Source organism: Pongo abelii, chromosome 5, assembly GCF_028885655.2.
Source record: "Pongo abelii isolate AG06213 chromosome 5, NHGRI_mPonAbe1-v2.0_pri, whole genome shotgun sequence".
In the NCBI taxonomy this organism is placed as follows: Eukaryota; Metazoa; Chordata; class Mammalia; order Primates; family Hominidae; genus Pongo; species Pongo abelii.
The window spans coordinates 156,387,644-156,412,844 of NC_071990.2; the positions used below are offsets into that span (position 1 = coordinate 156,387,644).

Consider the following 25,201-nt stretch of genomic DNA (forward strand, 5'->3'; position numbering starts at 1 on the left):
TGACTTAAAAAAAAAAAAAGTGAGACCCCTCCAAAAGTTCTCATATTCTTTTTTCTTTTTTTTTTTTTTTTTTGAGACAGTCTCGCTCTGTCGACCAGGCTGGAGCACAGTGACACGATCTCAGCTCACTGCAACCTCTGTCTCCCATGTTCAAGCAATTCTCCTGCCTCAGCCTCCGTAGTAGCTGGGATTACAGGTGCGCACCACCATGCCCAGCTAATTTTTGTATTTTCAGTAGAGACAGGGTTTTGCCATGTTGGCCAGGCTGGTCTCAAACTCTTGACCTCAGGTGATTCACCTGCCTCAGCCTCCCAAAGTGCTGGGATTATAGGCGTGAGCCACCACGCCCAGCCAATTCTCATATTCTTGACCTGAAATTGTTTACAGTCTAATGGTGAAGGGGAGAGATAAACAGATACAGGTACTACATGAGATACCATGACACCATGGAAAGAGGGAACTCAAGTTTATCTTGAGACAGGGAAATAATTATAGAAGCAGTGATGTTTTCACCTCAAATTAGAAGAGTAGGAGTTTGGAACCTATACAAGTTGGGTAAACAGCATGTAAAAAACACGGTGTTCAGAGAGCATGGTACCATTGAGAACTTACAAGTGGCTTGATATTTCTGGAGCATGAAGTGTCACAAGAAAATAATTATAAGTTGGCACCACATGCAGCAAATGCAAATTAGTGTGACATGGACAGTTGCTGTGACAGAAGTTATTTTATAAAGAAGGTTGTTACCAACCTGCAAAAACACTTTAAAAATGGTACAGAAAACTTAGTGTTTTCTTCTAAGCCAAATTCATATTTCAGCCTCTTTGAACTCTGGTTAGATTGTCTCTCAGTTTCTTTTAATAAATTACCTTGGTTGGGTTTTCTTCCTTTAGAAATGGTGTTTTCTCCCTTTAGAAATGGTGTTTTCTCCTTCCCTTAGGAAATAGGTGGAAGGTCAAACTAACTTCTCACACACTCCATCCTTTGTCAGACAGTCATGGCTATGTTTTTATAAAACTCTAAATGGCCATTTATTACTTTGATCAGATTAATAGATTGTAGGGTAGTAAAACAGATCATTCCATTCGATTTCAAGTGGAAATATAAGAGTTATTCACTCCTTTCCCATTTTAAGAAACCAGAGGTAGCCTCGGTTTTCTCATTATCTTCTATGCATTCTGGAGATTAACAGATTCGCTAAAAGACACTCAAGAGTAAAAACTTTCAAGATCAAATGAGTTGCTGGTAGAACTGAAATTGAAGAAGACATTTTAGCATTAAATCAAGGTCTCATCCACTGAACTTCTTAAAAAATCAAAATTGATAATGGAATTTAAGATATTGGGCTCCTGTTTCATAGACCTCACTTTTTCATTTCCTATTATTGCCTTACTTAAATATTCATGAAGGATTTTTTTTTCTTGAATTGGTTCCAATACCAGTGTTTAAATATAGAAGCTCTTGGAGGAGTAAGCATTTAACCAGAATTTACTCCTAAACAATCCTTCATCCCCATTTTCACTTGTAACACTGAAGTTGTTAATTTACTTTTCTATTACTTTCCTAACCAAATAAACAAGAGCATCTTAAACTAAAAAGCTTTTGTTCTTCATAAATATTTCTATTAGGGACCAACATTGCAAATAGCATTTTTTGAAAAGATTTGTCTAAGCAAAATTTTTACCAGGTGATCCATATATGTAGTAGGAATTTGTAAAGCATCTACTATCAGCATAATGTTAGGCATGAAGTAGCAAACAGAATAAATATAAATATAGTCCCCATACCTGAGGAACATATTATCTTAATGAGGAGGAATATAGGGGAAACAGGCAAGTAATAATATAAGGCTATCAATGATACATGACAAAGGAGAGTTCATTAAGTCTGTTTGCTACACTTTCCTATCAAAAGTAGGCCCTGGAGGAGATTCCTAGACTCCTCTAGAGAGTTTATGGATGAGATCTGGGAAGGAGCCAGGAATCTGAATTTATAAGAGCCAGGTGCTATTATTAAGATAAAAGCAAAAGCAAAATGAGCTGGTTTGCCCAAGGTGTGTTTCATTAAAGAAATGACCGACCAGCTGAACCTAATACCATGAAAAGGATTTAATTAGGTTTGAGAGGCAAAAGGAAGTGGTGTGTGTGCATTTTAAAAAGAGGAAAGCTAGATGATGTGTTTGGCTGGAGCTGTAGGATTCATCTTAGACATAGCAAGAGTTAAAAGTGAAACAAAATTTAATCAAGCATTTATTCAGGCCAAGAACATTTTTATTTTGTAGACAGGGCAAAGGTATTTGAGTCGAGGAATGAAGGGATGAGATCAGCTTTTTAGCAACATTAATCAAGCAGAGGCATTTAGGATACATGTATCATGAAAACCAGGAGGCCAAGGCTACTCATTCATTTATTCATGCATCCATGCATGCATTCATTCATTCACTTAGCAAGTATATATTGAGCACTCAAATTCTCGGAAATGCCTTGTGCTAAGTAAGAAGAATGCACAGTTGTAAGCACCAACGGCCAGAAGAACTGTAACGCCAATTTTGTGAGTTATCTATGTTTAATCTTTTTTGTTACCTAAAATTTCTTCTTGTAGCTTGACTTAATTTAGGACTATCCTAGCAGCTTTCAGTTCTGTATTTATGCTAATTTGCCTAGCTATTTGGAGTCACTGCATTTGCAATTAAAATGTTCTATGTAATTGTTAGAAAACTATTCTGTAAGTGAGATGAAAAACAATTTTGTTCTCTCCAAACTATGCTAACAAGGCCAAGAGCAGTGGCTTACGCCTGTAATCTCAGCACTTTGGGAGGCCGAGGAGGGTGGATCGCCCGAGGTCAAAAGTTCGAGGCCAGCCTGACCAACGTGGTGAAATCCCATCTCTACTAAAAATACAAAAATTAGCTGGGCATGGTGGTGGGAGCCTGTAATCTCAGCTACTCGGGAGGCTGAGGCAGGAGAATCGCTTGAACCCAGGAGGCAGAAGTTGCAATGAGCCGAGATCATTGCCACTGCACTCCAGCCTGGGCAACAGAACAAGACTTCATCTCAAAAACTAACAAACAAACAAACAATACACACACACACACACACACACACACACTAACAAGACTCTAGAGAAAAAACTAAAAAGACTAAGGCCATATGAATAGATAACTAGATCTTGAAATAAAATAGTTAAGGAAATTGGCTTCATATTAATGCCTATGTCAGTACTGAGAGGAATCAATCGGTATACTTAATAATAAATACTGAAAAATATTTAAGTTTAGTAGTATGGTTAATCATATCCTGATTGGAGGCTTGATCCCTGGGGTGGTGCTTGGTATGCATCATATATTTCACTGCAGAACTTTGAACTCTTAATAAAAGGACGCACAGCCAGATACTAAACTATTATCTGTGTAGGAGTTATTGCAAGTAGAACACATTCCAGCTTGTAAAAACTAGTACATTTCCCCACTTTCCTTAAATCTCTTTCTGAGAACCTCATCTCACCAGATGATAAGAAATTTAATCTGAATTGTCGGCTGGGCGCAGTGACTCATGCCTGTAATCCCAGCACTTTGGGAAGCTGAGGCGGGCGGATCACCTGAGGATGGGAGTTTGAGACCAGCCTGACCAACATGGAGAAACCTGTCTCTACTAAAAATACAGAATTAGCCGGGTGTGGTGGCTCATGCCTGTAATCCCAGCTACTCGGGAGCCTGAGTTAGGAGAATCGCTTGAACCTGAGAGGCAGAGGTTGTGGTGAGCCAGAATCATGCCATTGCACTCCAGCCTGGGCAACAAGAGCAAAACTCGGTCTCAAAAAAAAAGAAAGAAATTTAATCTGAATTGTCATCATGCTAAATATCAAAAAACATTAGACCCATATATGTAACAGGGGTCACAAATTAGGGCCCATCAGCTTAGATTTAATTCCTGGGTGTGTTTTATTGGCCCACAAAGTACATATTGCAAATAAACAGAATTTATTAACTACTAAAAAGTTTGTAAGTAGTTGCTAGAATTACTATGGGAAGCTTTCACATAAAACTTATTTGAAGCTTCTATTAGAAAATCAGAAGATCTGGCACTATTTGGCCTGTGCTGATTTGTTGTTGTTGTTGTTATTGAGACAATTTCACTCTGTTGCCCAGGCTGGAGTGCAGTGGCATGATCTCGGCTCACTGCAACCTCCACCTCTGGGGTTCATGTGATTCTCATGCTTCAGCCTCCCAAGTAACTGGGATTACAGGCGCCCACCACCACACCCAGCTAATTTTTTTTTTTTTTAATGAAGTCTCGCTCTGTTGCCCAGGCTAGAGTGCAGTGGCACAATCTCAGCTCACTGCAACCTCCTCCTCCAAGGTTCAAGCAATTCTCCTGCCTCAGCCTCCTGAGTAGCTGGGACTACAGGGGTGCACCACCACACCCAGCTAATTTTTTTGTATTTTTAGTAGAGATGGGGTTTCACCACATTGGCCAGGCTGGTCTCAAACTCCTGACCTCGTGATCCGCCCGCCTCGGCCTCCCAAAGTGCTGGAATTACAGGCGTGAGCCACCACATCTGGCCCTAATTTTTGTATTTTTAGTAGAGATAGGGTTTTACCATGTTGGCCAGGCTGGTCTCAAACTCCTGACCTCAAGTGATCCGCCCGCCTCGGCCTCCCAAAGTGCTGGAATTACAGGCATGAGCCACCACACCTGGCGCTAATTTTTGTATTTTTAGTAGAGACAGGGTTTTACCATGTTAGCCAGGCTGGTCTCAAACTCCTGACCTCAAGTGATCCATCTGCTCACCTTGGCCTCCCAAAGTGCTGGGATTACAGGCATGAGCCACCATGCCCAACCAGGCCCACACTGATTCTTAGCAGCAACTGGCTTGAGCTGAATAGCCTCTGTCCCTTATGAAGGGGTATCTTCTTATAGCTTGCCACAGTCCCCAACCTTATTTATAATCTTAAACCTAAGTGTTTCAGCCAGTGATTTGGTCCTTGTCCCTGTAGGCATTTGATTTTTGCCACTCCAACCCAAGGGTTTTGAGGGAGAAACGTGACCAGAGCTCAGTAACCCAACAGGCCAACTAGGCATGTGTCTAAGGGGCCCTGAAAACAGGGCCATCAAACCACGGAGATTGTTTTTGAAATCTATATGTTGTTAAAACATTGAAGTAACCAGGAGAAATGCCAGCATTGTACTAGATTGTCTAACATCTATTTTACAGTGTGGAGGTTTTTATGTTTTTAATTAAATGGGGAGGGGGCACATGGTTTTTCAGTGCTAAAGACTAGGAAGATCATTATCTGGACCCTAAATTGAAACCCAAGGAGGTTTTTCACCCCCAACTTTTCAGCTATGTCAAGAGTCAAAAATTATAGGATCTGTAGTTAAGATTATTTGGAACCATTTGTCAGAAGTCACAAATAATGGCCAGGCACAGTGGCTCACGCCTGTAATCCCAACACTTTGGGATGCCGAGGCAGGTGGATCACCTGAGGTCAGGAGTTCGAGGCCAGCCTGGCCAACGTGGTGAAACCCCATCTCTACTAAAAATAAAAAAAAAATTAGCCAGGCATGGTGGCCCAAGCCTGTAATCCCAGCTACTTTGGAAGCTAAGGAAGGAGAATTGCTTGAACCCGGGAGGCGGAGGTGGCAGTGAGCCGAGATCACACCATTGCACTCTGGCCTAGGTGACAGTAAGACTCTGTCTTTAAAAAAAATAAAAAGTAGTGGGTAGCCAATGAACTCCCATCTTGTATGGTAAGGATATAAAAATACCCAAGGGTAAATAAGAGAACACTCCTAATTTTGCTCTTAATTGACTAAGGTCAAAGTGGAATAATGCATAATATTATTACATACATAATACTCCAGCCTGGGCCACAAAGTGAGACTCCATCTCAAAAAAAAAAATTAAAAATAAATAAAATAAAATGGAATACATAAGAAACACACAAATCCACACCAAATTCCTTTAATGTCAGCCTGTAGTTCTTACCTTCCTCATACTTTAGTAAGTCGTAAAGTTGTTTTCTGCTACATGCTCAGACAAGATAGACTTAAGGGCTCAATAATAAGTTGTAAGCACTGCAACAAGCTGACATACACAAAAATATAAACTTCAAGTTTTTTATAAAACAAAGAAAATACTAAAGATTATTCTCAAAATGAGATTAAATAATATTAAGAGTAATTTAAGAATTATCTGAATTAATTTCAGATTATATTAGAACAAGAAAACAAGGGGCAAGGAGGGAGGGGAGAGAAGATTGAACAATGTGTGGTCAAAAACTAGAGGGATTAAAAAGACTTTGTCACATTGTTGATGCCAACCATTACAGAAGTATAGGTTAAATTTTGCTTTTGAAAAAATTAATAGTCAGTACTAGTAAATTTCAAAACGATAGAGTAATATATTACAATAACTGCTAAAAAAAATTGATCATGAACTATTTGCCAATCATTGTTCAAAGGACCTCACTCTGTCACCCAGACTGGAGTGCAGTAATGGTATCATAGCTCACTACAGCCTCAAACTCCTGGGCTCAAGAGATCATCCCACCTCAGCCTCCCGAGTAATTGGGACTACAGACATATATCACTATGCCTCACTAATTTTTTGTCTTTTTTTTTGAGATGGAGTCTCACTCTGTCGCCCAGGCTGGAGGGCAGTGGCGCGAATTCGGCTCACTGCAAGCTCCGCCTCCCAAGTTCACGCCATTCTCCTGCCTCAGCCTCCCGAGTAGCTGACTGGGTCTTACTATGTTGCACAGGCTGGTCGGGAACTCCGGGCCCCAAGCATATCCTCCTTCCTTAGTCTCCTAAAGTGTTGGGATTACAAGGGTGAGCCTCACCACGCCTGGCCTATTTTCCCATTTTCACAGATGATGAAACTTCAACTTAAAGAGTGTGTGGCACATATACAAATTGATACAGCAAATTATGTGGGGAACAGAAATTAAAAGGCAGGCCTGTCTGATTCCAGACCATGAACTCTTAATGGTTATATCTTACTCCCTATCAAAACATTCGTGAGGATACTGCAAAGAAAATATAATTCATGGCTGGGCATGGTGGCTCCTGCCTCTAATCCCAGCACTTTGGGAGGCCAAGGCAGGGGGATCACCTGAGGTCAGGAGTTTGAGACCAGTCTGGCCAACATGGCAAAACTCCATCTCTACTAAAAATACAGAAATTAGCCAGGCGTGGTGGTGGGCGCCTGTAATCCCAGCTACTGGGGAGGCTGAGACAGGAGAATCTCTTGAACCCAGGAGGTGGAGGTTGCAGTGTGCTGAGATCGCACCACTGCACTCCAGCCTGGGTGACAGAGTGAGACTCCATCTCAATAAATGAAAATATAATTCATGTACAAAATAATAGAAAACAGAACAAAATTACAAAAGGAAGAGATATATAATTTATTTCAATTAATATAGTTGAGTGGAATTTCCATGTTAAGAAAATGTCATATTGGGTTCTAAAACAGTCTAAATGCTATTTTTTAATAAACACAAAAAATGATAATGTGGGCTGGGCATGGTGGCTCATGCCTATAATCCCAGCACGTTGGGAGGCCAAGGCAGGCAGATCGCTTGAGTCTAGGAGTTCAAGACCAGCCTGAAGAGCATGGCAAAACCCCGTCTCTACTAAAAATACAAAAATTAGTGACTTGGGAGGCTGAGACACGAGAACCACTTGAACCTGGGAGGTGGAGATTGCGGTGAGCTGAGATCGTGCCACTGCACTCCAGCTTGGGGGACAGAAGGAGACTCTGTCTCAAAAAAAAAACAAAAAAAAAATCTGTTATGGGATTAAAGAAGAAAAAAACACAAAGAATGAAATGACACAAAATGATTAAAGTTGAAGGATAAAGAAAAAATATTAGTCAAATACAAAGATAAAGTTGTAACCATTATATGGCTGGGCGTGGTGGCTCATGCCTATAATCCCAGCACTTCAGGAGGCTGAGGCGGGCAGATCACCTGAGGTCAGGAGTTCAAAACCAGCCTGGCCAACATGGTGAAACCCCGTTTCTACAAAAAATACAAAAATTAGTTCTGCGTGGTGGTCTGTGCCTGTAATCCCAGCTACTTGAGTGCCTGAGGCAAGAGAATCGCTTAAACCTGGGAGGCAGAGGCTGCAGTGAGCTCAGATTGCACCATTGCACTCCAGCCTGGGCGACAGAGCGAGGCTCCGTCTCATTTAATAAGGAAAAAAACAAAAACAAAAGAAAAGTTGTTACCATTACATTAATATGAGACAACATAAATAACAATTATTTTCTAAATGGATATATTATTAAATGATATTATTTTAATAAATTATGTCATGAAATATAGACTTCAGGCAAAAAAAAAAAAAAAACAAACAAGAAATGTTAGACCAGTAAAGGTATACTTCATAATAAATTATAATTTCCATGAACCTTTACTAAGTAGCATTGAACCAAAATACTTATCACAATAATGGTTACAAAAGCTGTAAAGACTGGCACATGCAAACTGCCCTCTCCAGTAACTGATGGGCAAAAAATAAACAAGGATAAAGGACGTCTGGAAAGAAGCATATAGATGAATTTAAAAGAGCAATGACCCTCCAACAGCAAATTTGAAAATCTTTGTAATATTTATTAATCTAAAATGTTCTGGCCTGGTTGCTCTTGCCTATAATCCCAGCACTTTGGGAGGCTGAGGCAGGAGGTTCCCTTGAGCCCAGGAGTTTGAGACCAGCCTGACTAACATAGTGAGACCCTCTCTCTACAAAAAAATTTTAAAGATTAGCCGGGTATAGGGGCACAAGCCTGTGGTCTCAGCTACTCAAGAGACTGAGGTGGGAGGACGGCTTGGGCCTGAGACGTTTGAGATTGCAGTGAGCCAAGGTCGCACTATTGCATTACAGCCTGGGTAACAGAGTGAGACCCTGTCTCTTAAAGAAAAAAAAAGTTCTATATTATACATAAAGAAACTCTCACATGATCGATGTGCTGATGTTAAAAAAAAAAAAAAAAAGACTCTCACTGTGTAAACCAAAATTCCAGTTCCAGAAAGATGGCAGCCTAGTGTGGGCTGCTAATTTATCTTCTCAAACTCGACCCAAAACATAATTTGGAAGGAAGAAAGAATTGCTGGGTCTGAGAAAATGAAGTAAAATTGTAAGAGACCCTTAGGGAGGTAGAAGTCAGCTGTGATTCCCTCTGAGAGAAAGTAGCAGCTCTTGACAGAGGCAGGCTGAGCACGGGGTCAGGGAGGAGTAGGGGATGGTTTGACTTCAACTCTATTCTCTTTGTGTTGCCCTAGAATGCTCCTGATCATGGCACCTCTCTACAAAGCAAGGAAGGAGTGGAAGATGCCTGTGCTGGCCAGCTTGGTAGGGTGACATTACAGTAGGGGCCTCTGAGGAGAAAAGTTCAAAAGCCCTGGGTGGCCAACCTGTGGCCCTTGAAGTCCCCTCTTTCCTCTCCATGGTGAGCTTGCCCTCACATGTGGTGTACAGGGATATGATCTGAGAGAAATACTCTCAAAAGGAGAAGGCTGGGCGTGGTGGCTCACACCTGTAATTCCAGCACTTCAGGAGGCCAAGGCAGGCGGATCACTTGAGCTCAGGAGTTCAAGACCAGCCTGGCCAACATGGCAAGACCCCTATCTCTACAAAAAATACTTAGCCAGGTGTCTGGGGTCCCAGCTACTCGGGAAACTGAGATGGGAGGATCACTTGAGCCCAGGAGGTCACAGCTGTAGTGAGCTGAGATTGTGCCACTGCATTCCAACTTGGGTGACAGAGTGAGACCCTATCTTGAAAAAAAAAGAAAGAAAAAAGAAGGAAAAGGAGCAGAGCCTGGGCAGAAATCAGGAGAGTTCCTTTGAACATGACTGCCTAAGGTAAGGAGTGGGGAAAGGGGGCCCAAGGCAGCGGTCAAGCATAAACTATGGCACCAGAGGCCTGAGATGTATCTGTGCACACATACATCTTTTTTTTTTTTTTTTTTTTGAGACGGAGTCTTGCTCTGTCACCCAGGCTGGTGTGCAATGGCACAATTTCAGCTCACTGCAACCTCCACCTCCCAGGTTCAAGCAATTCTCGTGCCTCAGCCTCCCGAGTAGCTGGAATTACAGGCATGCACCACCACACCCGGCTAATTTTTGTATTTTTAGTAGAGACGGGGTTTCACCATGTTGGCCAGGCTGGTCTCGAACTCCTGGCCTCGTGATCTGCCCGCCTTGGCCTCCCAAAGTGCTGGCACTACAGGCGTGAGCCACCATGCCCGGCCACACACACATCTTAAAGTCACCCTGGGGGCGGGAAGTAGAGTGTGGGTTTCTCTAGATCACATTCCCCATCAAAGTAGCTGATGTCCTCAGAACTGTTACTAAACACATGAGGACAGAGGCACAACAGCCATTAAAGGCATAACCCCTTAAAGTAGAATGAATGGAATACAGCCATCACTGTTTCCAAATAAGCGTCTATCAAATAGAAAATGAAGAAATTTTAGCAACATGATGCAAAAACAGTCATAGAAACATAGGATATGAAACATAATAATAATTGAATTCAGGAACTCAATATGTGGCAAAGACACAGAATGGGTTCAGCCCATCTTATCTGGAAGGAAGATGAGCGACAATCTTGGTCTGCCTTGGGCTGAGTTTCCTGGAATGCAAGACTTTCTATGCTAAAACCAGGAAGGCCTGGCAAACTCAGACTTGGTCACCCTATCAAGAAGATAAGAAATCTCTCAGAAGGCATCAGGAAGAAATAAGTTAGAAATATTTTGAAGTTACTTCTTTTCACTAGTACTTGCTAAAAAGAGCAAATTGTTAATTAATTTCAATTTAATAAAATTTTATTAATGGTCAGTGAAAAAAAAATAATAAAATAAAATTTAAAAAAAATAAAATTCCAAAAAAAAAAGAAATATTTTGAAGTTACAAAAGCTAGAAGTAAAACTGTCAATACTCATATAATAGACCCAGGAGGAGGAAATATGTTAGGAAATAATAACCGAAGCCAGGTGCTGGACATGGTGACTCACGCCTGTAATCTCAACGTTTTAGGAGGCTGAGGCAGGAGAATCACTTGAAGCCAGGAGTTCAAGACTAGCCTAGCAAGAAAATGTCTCTTAAAAAAAAAAAAAGGTAGCCACGTATGATGGTGTGAACTTGTAGTCCCAGCTACTCAGGAGGCTAAGGCAGGAGGATCACTTGAGCTCAGGAATTGGAGGCTATGGTGAACTAAGATTGCACCATGGCACTCCAGCATGGGTGACAGAGCAAGACCCTGTTTCTAAATATATATATATATACAATATATATATATTATGTATATATATACATATAATATATATTAAAATATAACTGTATAATTTTTCCAGAATTAAAATTGGAAGATATAAGATTGAAAAGCTCCTAAACTGCCATAGAGGATTACATGTTTATTTTAATCATCCAAGACAGAGGGAAAATTATAAAAGCATCCAGTCAGGGAGTAAAGGCCTACAAAGGAACAGGCATCAGATTACTGTCAGGTTTCTCAAAAGCAACATTGGATACAGAAAACACAGTGGACAAATATTGTCAAAGTATTACAAAGAAACAAACTTTAAACCTGTAATTTTGTATTTTGCTAAACTGTCATGGATGTGTAAATGTACAATAAAGATACACTCAGGTATAGAAAGTCTCGGGAACTTTGTTAGAAAAAAAAAAACCACCTCTTTCAACACACTCTTGAAGGAAGTGTTTCAGCAAGGAGAAAAATAAATACAGGACAATGCCAGAATGTATATGGAAGTACAGGTGAACAATTAACTTAGTAATATATTCCATATTCTAAAAGAGAAAGAATCCCAGCACTTTGGGAGGCCGAGGCAGGCAGATCACCTGAGGTCAGGAGTTCGAGACCAGCCTGGCCTTCTCTACTAAAAATACAAAAATTAGCCAGGAGTGGTAGCACGTGCCTGTAGTTCCAGCTACTTGGGAGGCTGAGGCAGGAGAATTGCTTGAACCCAGAAGGCAGAGGTTGCAGTGAGTTGAGATCACACCACTGCGCTCCAGCCTGGGCAACAGAGTGAGATTCCCTCTCAAAAAAATAAATAAATAAATAAATAAATAGAAAGAAATCAAAAGTGTATCCATAATAATCCAAAACATAAATTCTTAAAATAGTAAGGGCAGGGTGGGGTGAGGCAGGAGGAATTGAGTCAGTGCAAGATGACAGTATGTTACATGTTGATAAGGTTAAGAAATTAATAGATAAAATAATATAAGTATTGGTCTTACTAATTTAGTGGCAACTACCTAAAAAATTAAATTACATAAATATCTCTCAATCTGGCAAAAAATTCTGGATCTATTTAATAAAAGCAGAAAAGGGAAATAAATACTACCTATAAAATGTTATAAAGTCCTAAAATGTTATTATATTGAATTAAATGTAAATGAGTTTAAAGCCTCAAATTAAAACATTCCTAAAATTGGATAAAAAAGTAAACTGCCCACAAAAAAGACGTGTGCAGAAAGTTTGAAAATAAGGATATGGAAGTAGATACACATTGGACAATAAAGAAACAAAGCCAAGAGAGTAATTTTTTTTTTTTTTTTTTTGAGACGGAGTCTCCTCCTGTCACCCACGCTGGAGTGCATTGTCATGATCTCAGTTCACTGCAACCTCTACCTCCCAGATTCAAGCAAATCTCTTGCCTCAGCCTCCTGAGTAGCTAGGATTATAGGTGCCCACCACCACGCCCGGCTAATTTTTGTATTTTTAGTAGAGACGGGGTTTCACCATGTAGGCCAGGCTGGTCTCAAACTCCTGACCTCAGGTGATGAACCCGCCTCAGCCTCCCAAAGTGTTGGGATTACAAGTGTGAGCCACCGTGCCTGGCTGAGAGTAATTTTAATATGACAAAATATAATATTTTTCACCTTGAATTCTAAAGGAAAGCAGAGCACTAGGAGTAACAATATAATCAAGATGCAACCTAATGACTTAAGCAATATAAAGCAATAACTAGTAAAATTGCAAGGAGAAATTAACTGACAAGTCCAGCTGGAGATTGTTACAGACCCTCTCAGAAATGTATTGATAAAACCTACTAAAAATAAGCAAAGATATGGATGCTTTAAGTAACATGATTAATAAACTCAAATATATAGCTACATAACCAACAAACTACATATTCTTCTTCTTTTTTTTTTTTTGAGACGGAGTCTCACACTTTTGCCCAGGCTGGAGTGCAGTGGTGCAATCTCGGCTCACTGCAACCGCCTCCTCCCAAGTTCAGGTTCAGGTAATTCTCCTGCTTCAGCCTCCCGAGTAGCTGGGATTACAGGTGCCCGCCACCACGCCTGGCTAATTTTTTGTATTTTTAGTAGAGACGGGGTTTCACTATATTGGCCAGGCTGGCCTAGAATGCCTGACCTCGTGACCCACTCCTCTCAGCCTCCCAGGCTCAAGTCTGGGATTACAGGCGTGAGCTACCGCGCCTGGTCCCCAAACAATATATTCTTAGGAAGTATTCATGGAACTTGCACAAAAACTTCCTAGAAACACCTTCGGCTGGCTTTTGCCTTCATCTCACGGACCAGAAGTGTATCTAACTGCCACTAGCAGCTGCAAAAAGCTTGTAAATATTTTAATTTACCAGCCCCTATTTCAGAGACAAGGGAAAAGGATGCTGGGATTGATTTTGGGTTAGCCAATCTCCAGTGTCTGCCACATCATGGATATGTCTTTGTTGTGCCCTTACTTGAACAGCCAAGAACTGGATCTAACAGTTCAAGCTCCAATTTTTTACACTTGAAATTTGGAAGGCATTGCCTTCCTTGCCTCTAAGAGAGGTTTTATGCTAGCCTCTTCCAAGTTACCTTGTAGTTGTCCTAATGTTTACTCTTGTAAACTTTTAAGATCTTCCATTTGTTTTTACGCTGTGAAGCTGCACGTGAATGTGTCTAGGAATGGGTCTTTTTAACATTCATCTTACTCAGCACTCAATGAGCCCTTTGAATCTGAAGACTTGAATCCCTTTCCAATTCTAGGACATTTTTTCCTGTTGTTTCTTTGGCAATATTGTCTCCAAGTTTTTTGTTTTCTCTTGAGAATCCAGTTAGTTGCACATGTTGGTTTTCCTGGATTGTCTTTCTCTCCTATTTTATGTTTTATACTCCTGGATTCTCTTTTATTTCTCCTGTCTCCATAGCCTTTCTACATAAAGTATCTGTGGACTGTCAGCATTGGCATCACCTGACAGCTTGTTGTTAGAAATGTACAACTTTAGCCCTCACCTCAAACCTCTACTGGATTAGATTCCTCAGTTTAACGAGATCAAGACCCCCAGGATCCTTATACACATTAAAGTCTAAGAGGTACTATTGGATTTTTTTCAACTTCACTTTCCAGTTCTATTGAAATTTTGTTGTGGCATTCGTATTTTTATTTTCTAGTAGCCCATTCTGGTACTGTGTCTTTTTCAGAAAATTTTATTTCTTCATGTACTATATATTTTTAGACTAATTAGTTTTATTTTAAGCTCTCTTCTGTTTCTTGAATTCTTCTTTTCCCTCTCTGGGATTATTTTTGTGTGTTTGTATCTTGGTCTAGCTCTCTCATGTTCCTTCTTTTTTTCTTATACATCTGCTGGTCCTTGATAGTATCTTCATTTTAAAAAATGTATGTATCATAGTTGTACATATGTAGGGGGTACATGTGATATTTTGATACATGTATACAATGTGTAATGATCAAGTCAGGGTAATTAGGATATCCATCACCTCAAACATTTATCTTTGTGTTGGTAACATTACAATTATTTTCTTCTAGCTATTTTGAAATATACAAGAAATTATTATTAACTAATTTCTCTACTGTGCACCTTCATTTTTGAAAATAACAGAACTGATGGGTTATTTCATGTAGCTGGGATGGGTTTCTCCTTCTACTACATAAGTACACTTGCCTGCAGAGGAGCCTCTTTCCTAGATGGGAAGTCTTTACATGTGGGAGGGACAGTAATCGGCTTGGTGAGCTTTGTCGTTAGAAGCGAGGAGTCATACCCAGTACTCACCTTGGAGAACATGTCTTCAAACTGTTTAATTTCTTTCAAAATCAGGCTTTTTTATTTGTGCTTTTTTGTGATGCAGTGAGGTAGGTAGGAAAGTTGGGAGCAGACTAGCACAACTGTCCTGCATTCTCAGCCACTTTGCACTCCCACTCTCTTTGATTTGTAAACTCTGCTGGTCTCCTGACCATGCTGCTACCCCATCCTATCATTGCAGTTTGAGCTCCACCTCAGCCATCAACACACTTCTGTCCTACTTTGTCTTCTAGTTTGTTTGTTTGTTTTTTTCTTACCGGCTAGTGGTCTTCCCTCTGTGTATGTCTATGTCCTAATCTCCTTTTCTTTTTTCTTCTTTTTTTTGAGAGAGTCTCACTCGCCGCCCAGGCTGGAATGCAATGGCGCGACCTCGGTTCACTGCAACCTCTACCTCCTGGGTTCAAGCGATTCTCCTGCATTAGCCTCCTGAGTAGTTAGGATTACAGGTGTCCACCACCATGCCTAGCTAATTTTTGTATTTTCAGTAGAGATGGGGTTTCACCATATTGGTCAGGGTGGTCTCGAACGCCTGACCTCAGGTGATCCACCTGCCTCAGTCTCCCAAAGTGCTGGAATTACAGGCGTGAGCCACTGCGCCTGGCCTCTTAATTTCCTTTTCTTAAATGACATCAATGTATTCGGTTGGGATCTACCCCAATTACCTCACTTAACCTTAATTACCTCTTTAGAGACCCTTTCTCAAAATACAGTCCCAGTCTGAGGTCCCAGGGGTTAAGTATGAATTTGCAGGGGACACAATTCAGCTTTTAATACCAAGTTCATCCAACTCCCTGTCTTCTCTGTGCCTCTCCCCACGTGACTGAATGGGATGAGAGAAAAGCACACAGCATGCTGACTGTTCTCACTTTGAATTCCCAGGCACTGATCTTGAATAGACCCTTAAATGCTGCCTACTTTAAATACCACGGTCCCCTAGCACATTCATTCTCATATTCTCATTGAAACCAATGCATGGCTTTTCTTCTGAACACGCCCTCCCAGATCCTTGCTCGGCTTCCTGTGGCACTGAGAAAGCAAGCGGCCATTTACACTAGATTATCTTCATATCTCCCCATCGACCTGCATATCTGCCGTCCACTCTGCCTATTCTCCTGTTACGTGGATGAACTCTTTGTGCTCCTAGCAAAGGTCCACCCTTGAGGGTGGACCCACACCCTCATTGTGTCCTCCTTGAGGACCCACATTCAGTCGCTCCTCAAGCTACAATAGGCTTACCTGGACATAACTCCATCTATGTCTACAGATATTTCTGGTGGTAGGCAAGTGGATTCTGAAGTTTCATATGAAAAAATAATCAAGAAAATAATAGCCAGGAAATCTCTGAAATAGAAGAGCAATACGGTGGAACCAACCATACCATATAAGAAAATATTTTAAAATCCTCAGTCATGGCTGGGTGTGGTGGCTCATACCTGTAATCTCAGTACTTGGGAGGCCAAAGTGGGATGATTGCTTGAGCCCAGGAGTTTGAGATCAGCCTGGGCAACATGGTGAGACCCTGTCTCTACAAAAAATTATTTTAAATTAGGTGGGCATAGTGGTGGATACCTGTGGTCCCAGCCACTCGGGAGGCTGACTGAGGTGGAAAGAGCTCTTGAGCCCAGGGGTTCGAGGCTGCAGTGAGCCATGATCACACCACTGCACTCCAGCCTGGGCAACAGAGCAAGACCCTGTCTCAAAAAAATAATAAAAATAATCATTAAAATAGTATTATTGTATGGGAATATTAGTAGACAAATCAGTGGATCAGACTAGAACAACATATGGGAATTTTGAATGTGAGAAAGTTATATCTCAAATCTTTGGGGAAAAAAGTGTAAACTTTTCAATAAATGATTCAGAGACAATTCAGTAGCCATCTGGAAAAAAAGTAGAGTCAATTCCAAGGCAATATGTAAATTTGCGACAATTCCAGTGAAAATCCCAAAGGACAATTTTGTTGGATTTGAACTATCCAATATGCTTCTAAATTCCAAATAGAAAATTAGATGAGTTAGAATTGCCAAGAAATTTGGAAAAGTATACTACTAATGGAAGAAACTAATACTATCAGATATTAAAACTTAATGTAAATCTATGGTAGTCAAAAACTATGGACTTAACATGTGAACAGGCAAATTTACCTACATTCATGTTCATCCCTCCCTAGAACATAATGGGTTCTCTATACATGTTTGTTGAAGATAGAATATTATCTTCAATTCGATAAAGCATAATATTTATATTCTGACTTAGAATTTAATTTTTCAGTATTTTACTGATGGAATTCAGATCCTTTTCACTTACGTAAAAAATATATCATTGAGTAAATTTTAAGATAAAACTTTTCTGAGTTAAAGATTATATCCTGGCCAGGCGCCACAGCTCACGCCTGTAATCCCAGCACTTTGGGAGGCCGAGGCAGGCGGATCACGAGGTCAGGAGATCGAGACCACCCTGGCTAACACGGTGAAACCTTGTCTCTACTAAAAACACACAAAAAAATTAGCCGAGCACGGTGGTGGGTGCCTGTAGTCCCAGCTACTCGGGAGGCTGAGGCAGGAGAATGGCGTGAACCCCAGAGGCAGAGGTTGCAGTGAGCCGAAATTGCGCCACTGCACTCCAGCCTGAGCCACAGAGCGAGACTCTGTCTCAAAAAAAAAAAAAGATTATATCCTATTTTCAATACATAAATACACATAATATGTATACACACATACCTGAATACAAAGGTATCACACTGGCTTAATCTGTAAGCATTATATTAATTAAAAATTAATAAAATAATAATAAAAAATAAAAATTAAACATTATTTCAGTTATGTGATTAAAAGCATTGCAAAACCAAACACAGGCATATATACAGTATGCATGTGTGAAAATATGTATATGTGTGTAATAAGCCTGTAGAAAAAAGCAAGAAAATAATAAGTATGCATTTAATAGTGCGGTTCCTTGGGAGATATAAGGGAGGTGTTTGGGATGGAGGGTGATAGGATTTGGGAGGGACATAAATGTTAAGTGGGTAGCAGAACAAATTAACAGAAGGCCTGAGACTGCTATCCTTAGAAAGCCTTGCTCTCAAGGTTGGATCTTGGCCGGTGTCTGGGAAATTGAATTTTGGGAGGATTTCCACCATTGCCTAATAAGAGTGTCTCACTGTGCCTGAACTATTTGTACAGGTACTGTGGTGGATGCTGAACATCTGTCCTGAGAGTCTTGAATTTTTATGTACAAGGCAGGGGGTGCTATGTGACCAGCCCTGTCTAAAAACCATGGGCACTGAATTTCTAATGAGCTTCCCTGATAGGCAACATTTCACACGTTTTCAAAACTCGGTATTGGGGGAATTAGGTGCATTCCCTGTAACTCCGCTGGGAGAGGAATTTTGGAAGTGTGTGCCTGGATTCCTCCAAACTTTGTCCGTGTGCCTTTTCCCTTGCTGATTTTGCTCTGTATCCTTTCATTGTTATCAATCTTAGCTGTGAATACAGCCAAGTGCTCAGTTGCTGAGCCCTGCGAGTCCTCCTAGTGAAGACTGTATTGAACGTAAGGGGTGGATCTTAGGGATCCCCTTCAAGTGGGTTATATAGGTGTTCTTTTAAACATTTTTGCTGGGCGCAGTGGCTCATGCCTGTAATCCTAGCACTTTGGGAGGCCAAGGCAGGTGCATCACCTGAGGTCAGGAGTTCGAGACCAGCCTGGCCAACATAGTGAAACCCCATCTCCACTAAAAATACAAAAATTAGTCGGGCGTGATGGTGGGCTCCTGTAATCCCAGCTACTTGGGAGGCTGAGGCAGAAGAATTGCTTGAACCCGGGAGGCAGAGGTTGCAGTGAGCCGAGATCGCACCACTGCACTCCAGCTTGGGTGACAGAATGAGACCCCATCTCAAAAAAAAAAAAAAAAAAACCTATTATATCTGGTAAATTCTTTATTATATGTATTTACCAGTTAACCAAAAGGAAGACAAAGGGAAAAATGAATGGGAGGTACCCAAATAAAGACAGGATATAGTTGTATAGAAATGTAGTCCAGTAGAATGTGGACATAGCAACGGCTGCTAAAGGCAGATCTGTTGCCTTCACCACCATCTGCACCACCAGCATCTGCACATTCCTACAATGGCTAAAACAGCAATGGGGGAAAGAAAATAAGGACATGACCTGTATGATATAGTGGAATTCTCATTAAACACAGCAGGGGCTTTAACTGGAATTAAGAGTAAGATGAAGTCTAGCCTACAAAGCAAACTAAAGAAGCTGTCCATCTTATCAGTGATCTGCTTTTATTTCTACTTTTTTAAGAGACAGGGTCTTGCTCTGTTGCCCAAGCTGGAATGCAGTGGCATGATCATAGCTCACTGCAGCGTCTAACTCCTGGGCTCAAATAATCCTTCTGCTTCAGCCTCTTGAGTAGCTAGGATGACAGATGTTTGCCACCATGTCTAGCTAATTTTTTTTAATGTTTTGTAGAGACGGGGTCTCACTATGTGGTCCAGGCTGGTTGCAAACTCTTGGCCTGAAGTGATCCTCCCACCTCAGCCTCTCAATGCGCTAGAATTATAGGTGTGAGCCACCAGGTCTGGCCCTGCTCTTGTTTTTACCTGGAATCTTGCAACATAAACATCTATACTTAAGATGAAATGAAAGTGAAGCAAATCAGGCTGGGCACAGTGGCTCATGCCTGTAATCCCAGCACTTTGGGAGGCCGAGGTGGGTAGATCACTTGAGGTCAGGAGTTCAAGACTAGCCTGGCTAACATGGTGAAACCCCCATCTCTACTAAAAACACAAAAATTAGCCAAGCGTGTTGGCACACACCTGTAATTCCAGCTACTCAGAAGGCACAGGCAGGAGCATCGCTTGAACCCGGGAGGCAGAGGTTGCAGTGAGCCGAGATCAGGCCACTGCACTCCAGCCTGGGTGACAGAGCGAGACTCCATCTAAAAAAAAAAAAGAAAGAAAGTGAAGCAAATCAACAAACATGCCTTTGGCCAGGCTTTTAAGCTGATTTTAAGGCCACCACCTCCATTCTGGGAAGCCCCTTGAACTTTAGCTTGTACTAAGGAGAAAGACCTGTCCCTGAAGAAGATCCAGAAGAAACTGGAGGCTGCAGAGGAAAGAAGGAAGTCTGAGGAGGTCCAGGTGCTGAAACCATTGGCCGAGAGGAGGGAACACAAGCAAGAAGTCTTTGAGAAGGCTTTGGAAAAGGACACCTTCAGCAGGATGGTGGAGGAAAAGCTGATCCTGAAAGTGGAAAAAATTAAGGAAAATGAGGAGGTTAATCTCGCTGCTACTATGTCTGAAGGAAAAGGAGGCATGCCGCGGAGGTGCGCAGGAACAAGGACATGCAGGCTCAACAGTCTGGCTGAAGTGGAGGAGGGTACGGCATGCTGCACCATCAGTAAACCCCACTGCCTATATTATAATGAGTCATGCAATATTGGTATGGGAAATGTATGAAATAGTTTAAAAAGGACTCATTAAAAAAGTAGAATTAAAATTAAAAAAAATAATAATAATGTGGAGCCGGATGCAGCGACTCACACCTGTAATCCCAGCACTTTGTGAGGCCAAGGTAGGCAGATCATTTGAGGTCAGGAGTTTGAGACCAGCCTGGACAACATGGTGAAAACCCATATCTACTATAAATACAAAAATTAGCCAGTCATAGTGGTGCACACCTGTAATCCTAGCTACCCAGGAGGCTGAGGCATGAGAATCACTTGAACCCAGAAGGCAGAGTATCAGTGAGCAGAGATCATGCCACTGCACTCCAACCTCAGCAACAGAGCAAGACTATCTCAAAAAAAAAAAAAAAAAAAAACAAGGCCGGGAGCGGTGGCTCACACCTGTAATCGCAGCACTTTGGGAGGCTGAGGCAGGTGAATCACGAGGTCAAGAGATCGAGGCCATCCTGGCCAAAATGTGAAACCCCGTCTCTCCTAAAAATACAGAAATTAGCTGGGCGTGGTGGCACGCACCTGTAGTCCCAGCTACTTGGGAGATTGAGGCAGGAGAATCGCCTGAACTCGAGAGGCAGAGGTTGCAGTGAGCGGAGATCACGCCACTGCATTACAGCCCGGGTGATAAGAACAAAACTCTGTTTCAAAAAAAATAATAATAAAGGCCGGGCGTGGTGGCTCACGCCTGTAATCCCAGCACTTTGGGAGGCTGAGGCGGGTGATCACGAGGTCAGGAGATCAAGACCATCCTGGCTAACACAGTGAAACCCCGTCTCTACTAAAAATACAAAAAATATTAGCTGGGCATGGTGGCGGGTGCCTGTAGTCCCAGCTACTCGGGAGGCTGAGGCAGGAGAATGGCGTGAACCCGGGAGGTGGAGCTCGCAGTGAGCCGAGATTGTGCCACTGCACTCCAGCATGGGCGACAGAGCGAGACTCCATCTCAAAAAAAAAAAATAATAATAATAATAATAATAATAAAACCACCAACCATAGCACTTCTGCTTCTACTGGATTATGTGCAACCAGTGTGCTTTGGCTTTAGAAGGGGATGGACAAAAAGACTGATCTAAGATCAGTCTGGGTAGAAGCAAAGAGGTGAACCTTAAAAGTGCTGAACACAAATCCAGATCTCAATGTTGCAAGCATCTGTAAAATTGCTCTTTATCAACTGGGCTGAATTCTCTTGTTTACATTCTTCTGATGGAATGAATTAGTTATGGTGTCAGGTAGCTTATTTGTGGATTCCATGATTGATGAAGTTCATTTTAAGTTCTTACCAATAGTACAAGTACATGATGCAACTGAATATTTTCCCACTTTGTGAGCTGGTTGTTGCATTAAATACACACACAAAGATAAAAAACACTGCAGACTTTTACTCAAGCTGGTCTTTCTTCCCCAGTGTGAAGCAGTCCTGCCTTTTAACCCTTTTCCCATTTAGAGAAAAAAGTGCAGCTCGCTGCCAGTCCTCATTTAATTTTACATAAACATGCTCTTTGAGGCTGGAGCAAATCTAAATGATGTTCAATGTAAAAATAAAATATAAAAACTGTTCTTGGAGTTATTTCTAAGCAGAACTAACATTAGAATTGTCTGAATCATCAGAATCATCTATTTCAGAAAAATCGGATTCACTAAATGAATCTTTGTCCGACAACTGTTCCAGAGATATGAACCTCACTCCTAGGTATGCTGTGTTTTCTAGGATTTGACATTTTCAGTGATGGCGAATTATTATATTTTGTAAATGGAAATACCACTACTAAAAACAGAATGCTATAAATAGAATGATATCTTTTGTTTCCAAAGAATGATGTAAAAATAATAAAAATGAGGTATTTCCTGGCAAAGTTATCTCAGGATAAATGCTGAAGCAACAAGCACTCCAGCAAGTATTCTCAGAGCAAACAGGAAAAGTGTTGAAAAAAAATTATCTGTGAGGGCTGAGCAGTTAAGGGGCTGGGCAGGACATCATGCCAACTAAGGGAATTACCAGTTACCCACTAAAAGTACCCAGCTCCCAACTCCTGAAGGTAGCCACCTGCGTATTTACTCTTAGTGCAATTTTCCTATATGTTGTTGCTACAACAGAACATGCCTTCATGGCGTGCTTATATGTGTGTTTAGCACCTCGTTGTTTTTCTGGCACTACAAGATGTTTCAGGTTCATCTTATATATTCTGTGTCCCAGTCCTAGAATCAGTCATTTCTCCAAGGAAACCTGGTTTCTTTCACTGGACGGTAGTTTTAGAAACCAAGATCTGGGCATTAGGTGTGCTTATTGAGTATACTGGGGTATCTTTGCTTCTAGGTCGTCTTAAGGAAATAGACCCTTGGAAGGAAATATACATATTACTGTATTCCTTCCACTTGCTTATGTGTAAACTCCCACTCCGCCAGTGAGAAACCTGGCTACCCCCATCCTCCATTTACCTAATTTTCCAAAGTAATTGAGTTTTTGAAGTAATCTGGATATTTTATTCCTTAGGTCTAGAAGTTTCATTTTATTCTTTTGTGTGTGTGTGTGTGTGTGTGTGTGTGTGTGTGTCAAGAGTCTCACTGTCACCCAGGCTGGAGTGCAGTAGTGCAATCATAGCTCACTGTAGCCTTGACCTTCTGGGCTCAAGTGATCTTCCCTTCTCAGCCTCCTAGGTAGCTGGGACTACAGGTGTGTGCCACCATGCCCAGCAAATATTTTTACTTTTTGTGGAAATGGGTTCTCACACGCCCAGCAAATATTTTTACTTTTTGTGGAAATGGGTTCTCATTGTGTTGCTCAGGCTGGTCTCAAACTCCTGGGCTCAAGTGATCCTCCCACCTTGGCCTCCCAAAGTGTTGGGATTACAGGCATGAGCTACTGCACTCAGCTCTTGCTTTTTTTTATAGTTTCCATTCATTCCTCTTCATTATTCTCAGGTTTTTCTTTAAATCCATGTATGTATTTAGAATAGCTGTTATAATTATGCCTGTCATTTCTGGGCTTGTTTCTTTCTTTCTTTCTTTTTTTTTGAGACAGGATCTTGTTATGTTGCCCAGGCTTGGGCTTGTTTCTATTAATTTATATTTCTCCCACTTCGTGTCACTGTGAAGCGAAGGGCTGACTTACTTAAGTTTTGGGTGTTCAAACCTTACACATTCTGGCCCGGCATGATGTCTCACGCCTGTAACCCCAGCACTTCGGGAGGCCGAGGTGGGCAGATCACTTGAGGTCAGCAGTTCGAGACCAGCCTGGCTAACATGGTGAAACCCCATCTCCATTAAAAGTACAAAAATTATCTGGGCATGTTGGCGGGTGCCTGTAATCCTAGCTACTCGGGATGCTGAAGCAGGAGATTTGCTTGAACCCAGGAAGTGAAGGTTGCAGTGAGCTGAGATTACACCACTGCACTCCAGCCTGGGCAACAGAGCAAGACTCCAACTCAAAAACAAACAAACAAACAAAAAACCTTGCACATTCCAAAGAAAGTTCTGGCCCTTGATGGGATCCTGGAGGATGACTTCTAAGCCCTTGAAATATGCAAAGCCCTTTACCTAGGGCTTTGGGGCAACCCAGGCATTGTTAACATTGTTAGCATTGTTAACAATATAATTTATAGTGGGTGCCTTAGGCCAGGCTTTTAAAGTCTGACCTTTGGAGGGGCTAGAGCAAGAATAACTAAGGTCAGCTATTGGACACTCCATGCCCAAATGACCACCCCTTCCTCCCTCAAAAAACCTCAGATATTAAGGCTCAAGTAAGCTTGCATGGCTAGCAATATTTTGTGCTTGTTGTGATATATTGTTGCTGGGAGAATTTAGTGTTGTTCACAAGGCCCCAGTGGGAATGGACAACTGGAAGCTCATTCCCGAACTTTCCTCTATGTACCTTTTGCCTTTGCTGATTTTACGTCTGTTTTTCCCATAGCAAATACTAACTGTGAGCATGGTGGGTTTTCTGAATTCTGTGAGTCTTTCTGGCTAATAATTAAACCCAAGAGTGGTTTGAGGGGACCTCTGACATTCACCTACTCTTAATTTTTTATATTTGGTGATTATTTATTGAATGCTAGTTATTTTGAAAGTTACTTTGATAAGTGTCTGGATTTTTGTATTTTTTTAAAAAAGAATGTTGAATTATGTTTTGGCAGGCAGTTGAGTTACTTGCTTTGTTAGGGTAGGTCTAGTTGTTCAAGGGCTAAACGTGACCTCAAGTATTCAACAAGGTTTCTCTGTTGTGGCTAATCACAACTCTCAAACATCTTTTGGCTCTGGGAATTGTTCAGCTTTCAGCAGCTGTTAACTAGTTTTCTTTGCCTGATCTTGTGGTGTTTCATGCTATGCATGCGCTGCTTTATATTCAGCCAGAAACTCAAGGTGGCCTCTGTGCAGATTTCCAGAGCCCTTTCTCTGCATAACTAACTCCTCTCTACTACTCTGCTCTGCAAATTCCGGCCACCTCAACCTTTCCAAAATCTGATCTGTCTCCTTAATTCAGCAAGACTTCTATGCTTTGTTTGGGTTCTCCCTTCCTATAATGTGATTCAGAAAGAGCTACTAGGCAGAAAGCAGAGGTATTGTTGTGATAACATCTTTGTTTTCCTGCTGTTCTTCAATGTCCAACTGTCCAATGTCTAGTTGTTCCATATAGTGTGTACATTTTCTGGTTATTTA

General features: G+C 41.4%; 1 pseudogene; it reads left to right on the forward strand.

Moving 5' to 3' along the window:
* The window catches only part of LOC100450108 (stathmin-2-like), a 48,180-nt pseudogene extending 27,559 nt beyond the window's left edge, over window positions 1–20,621 (forward strand).
* Window positions 20,622–25,201: the final 4,580 nt, after the last annotated feature.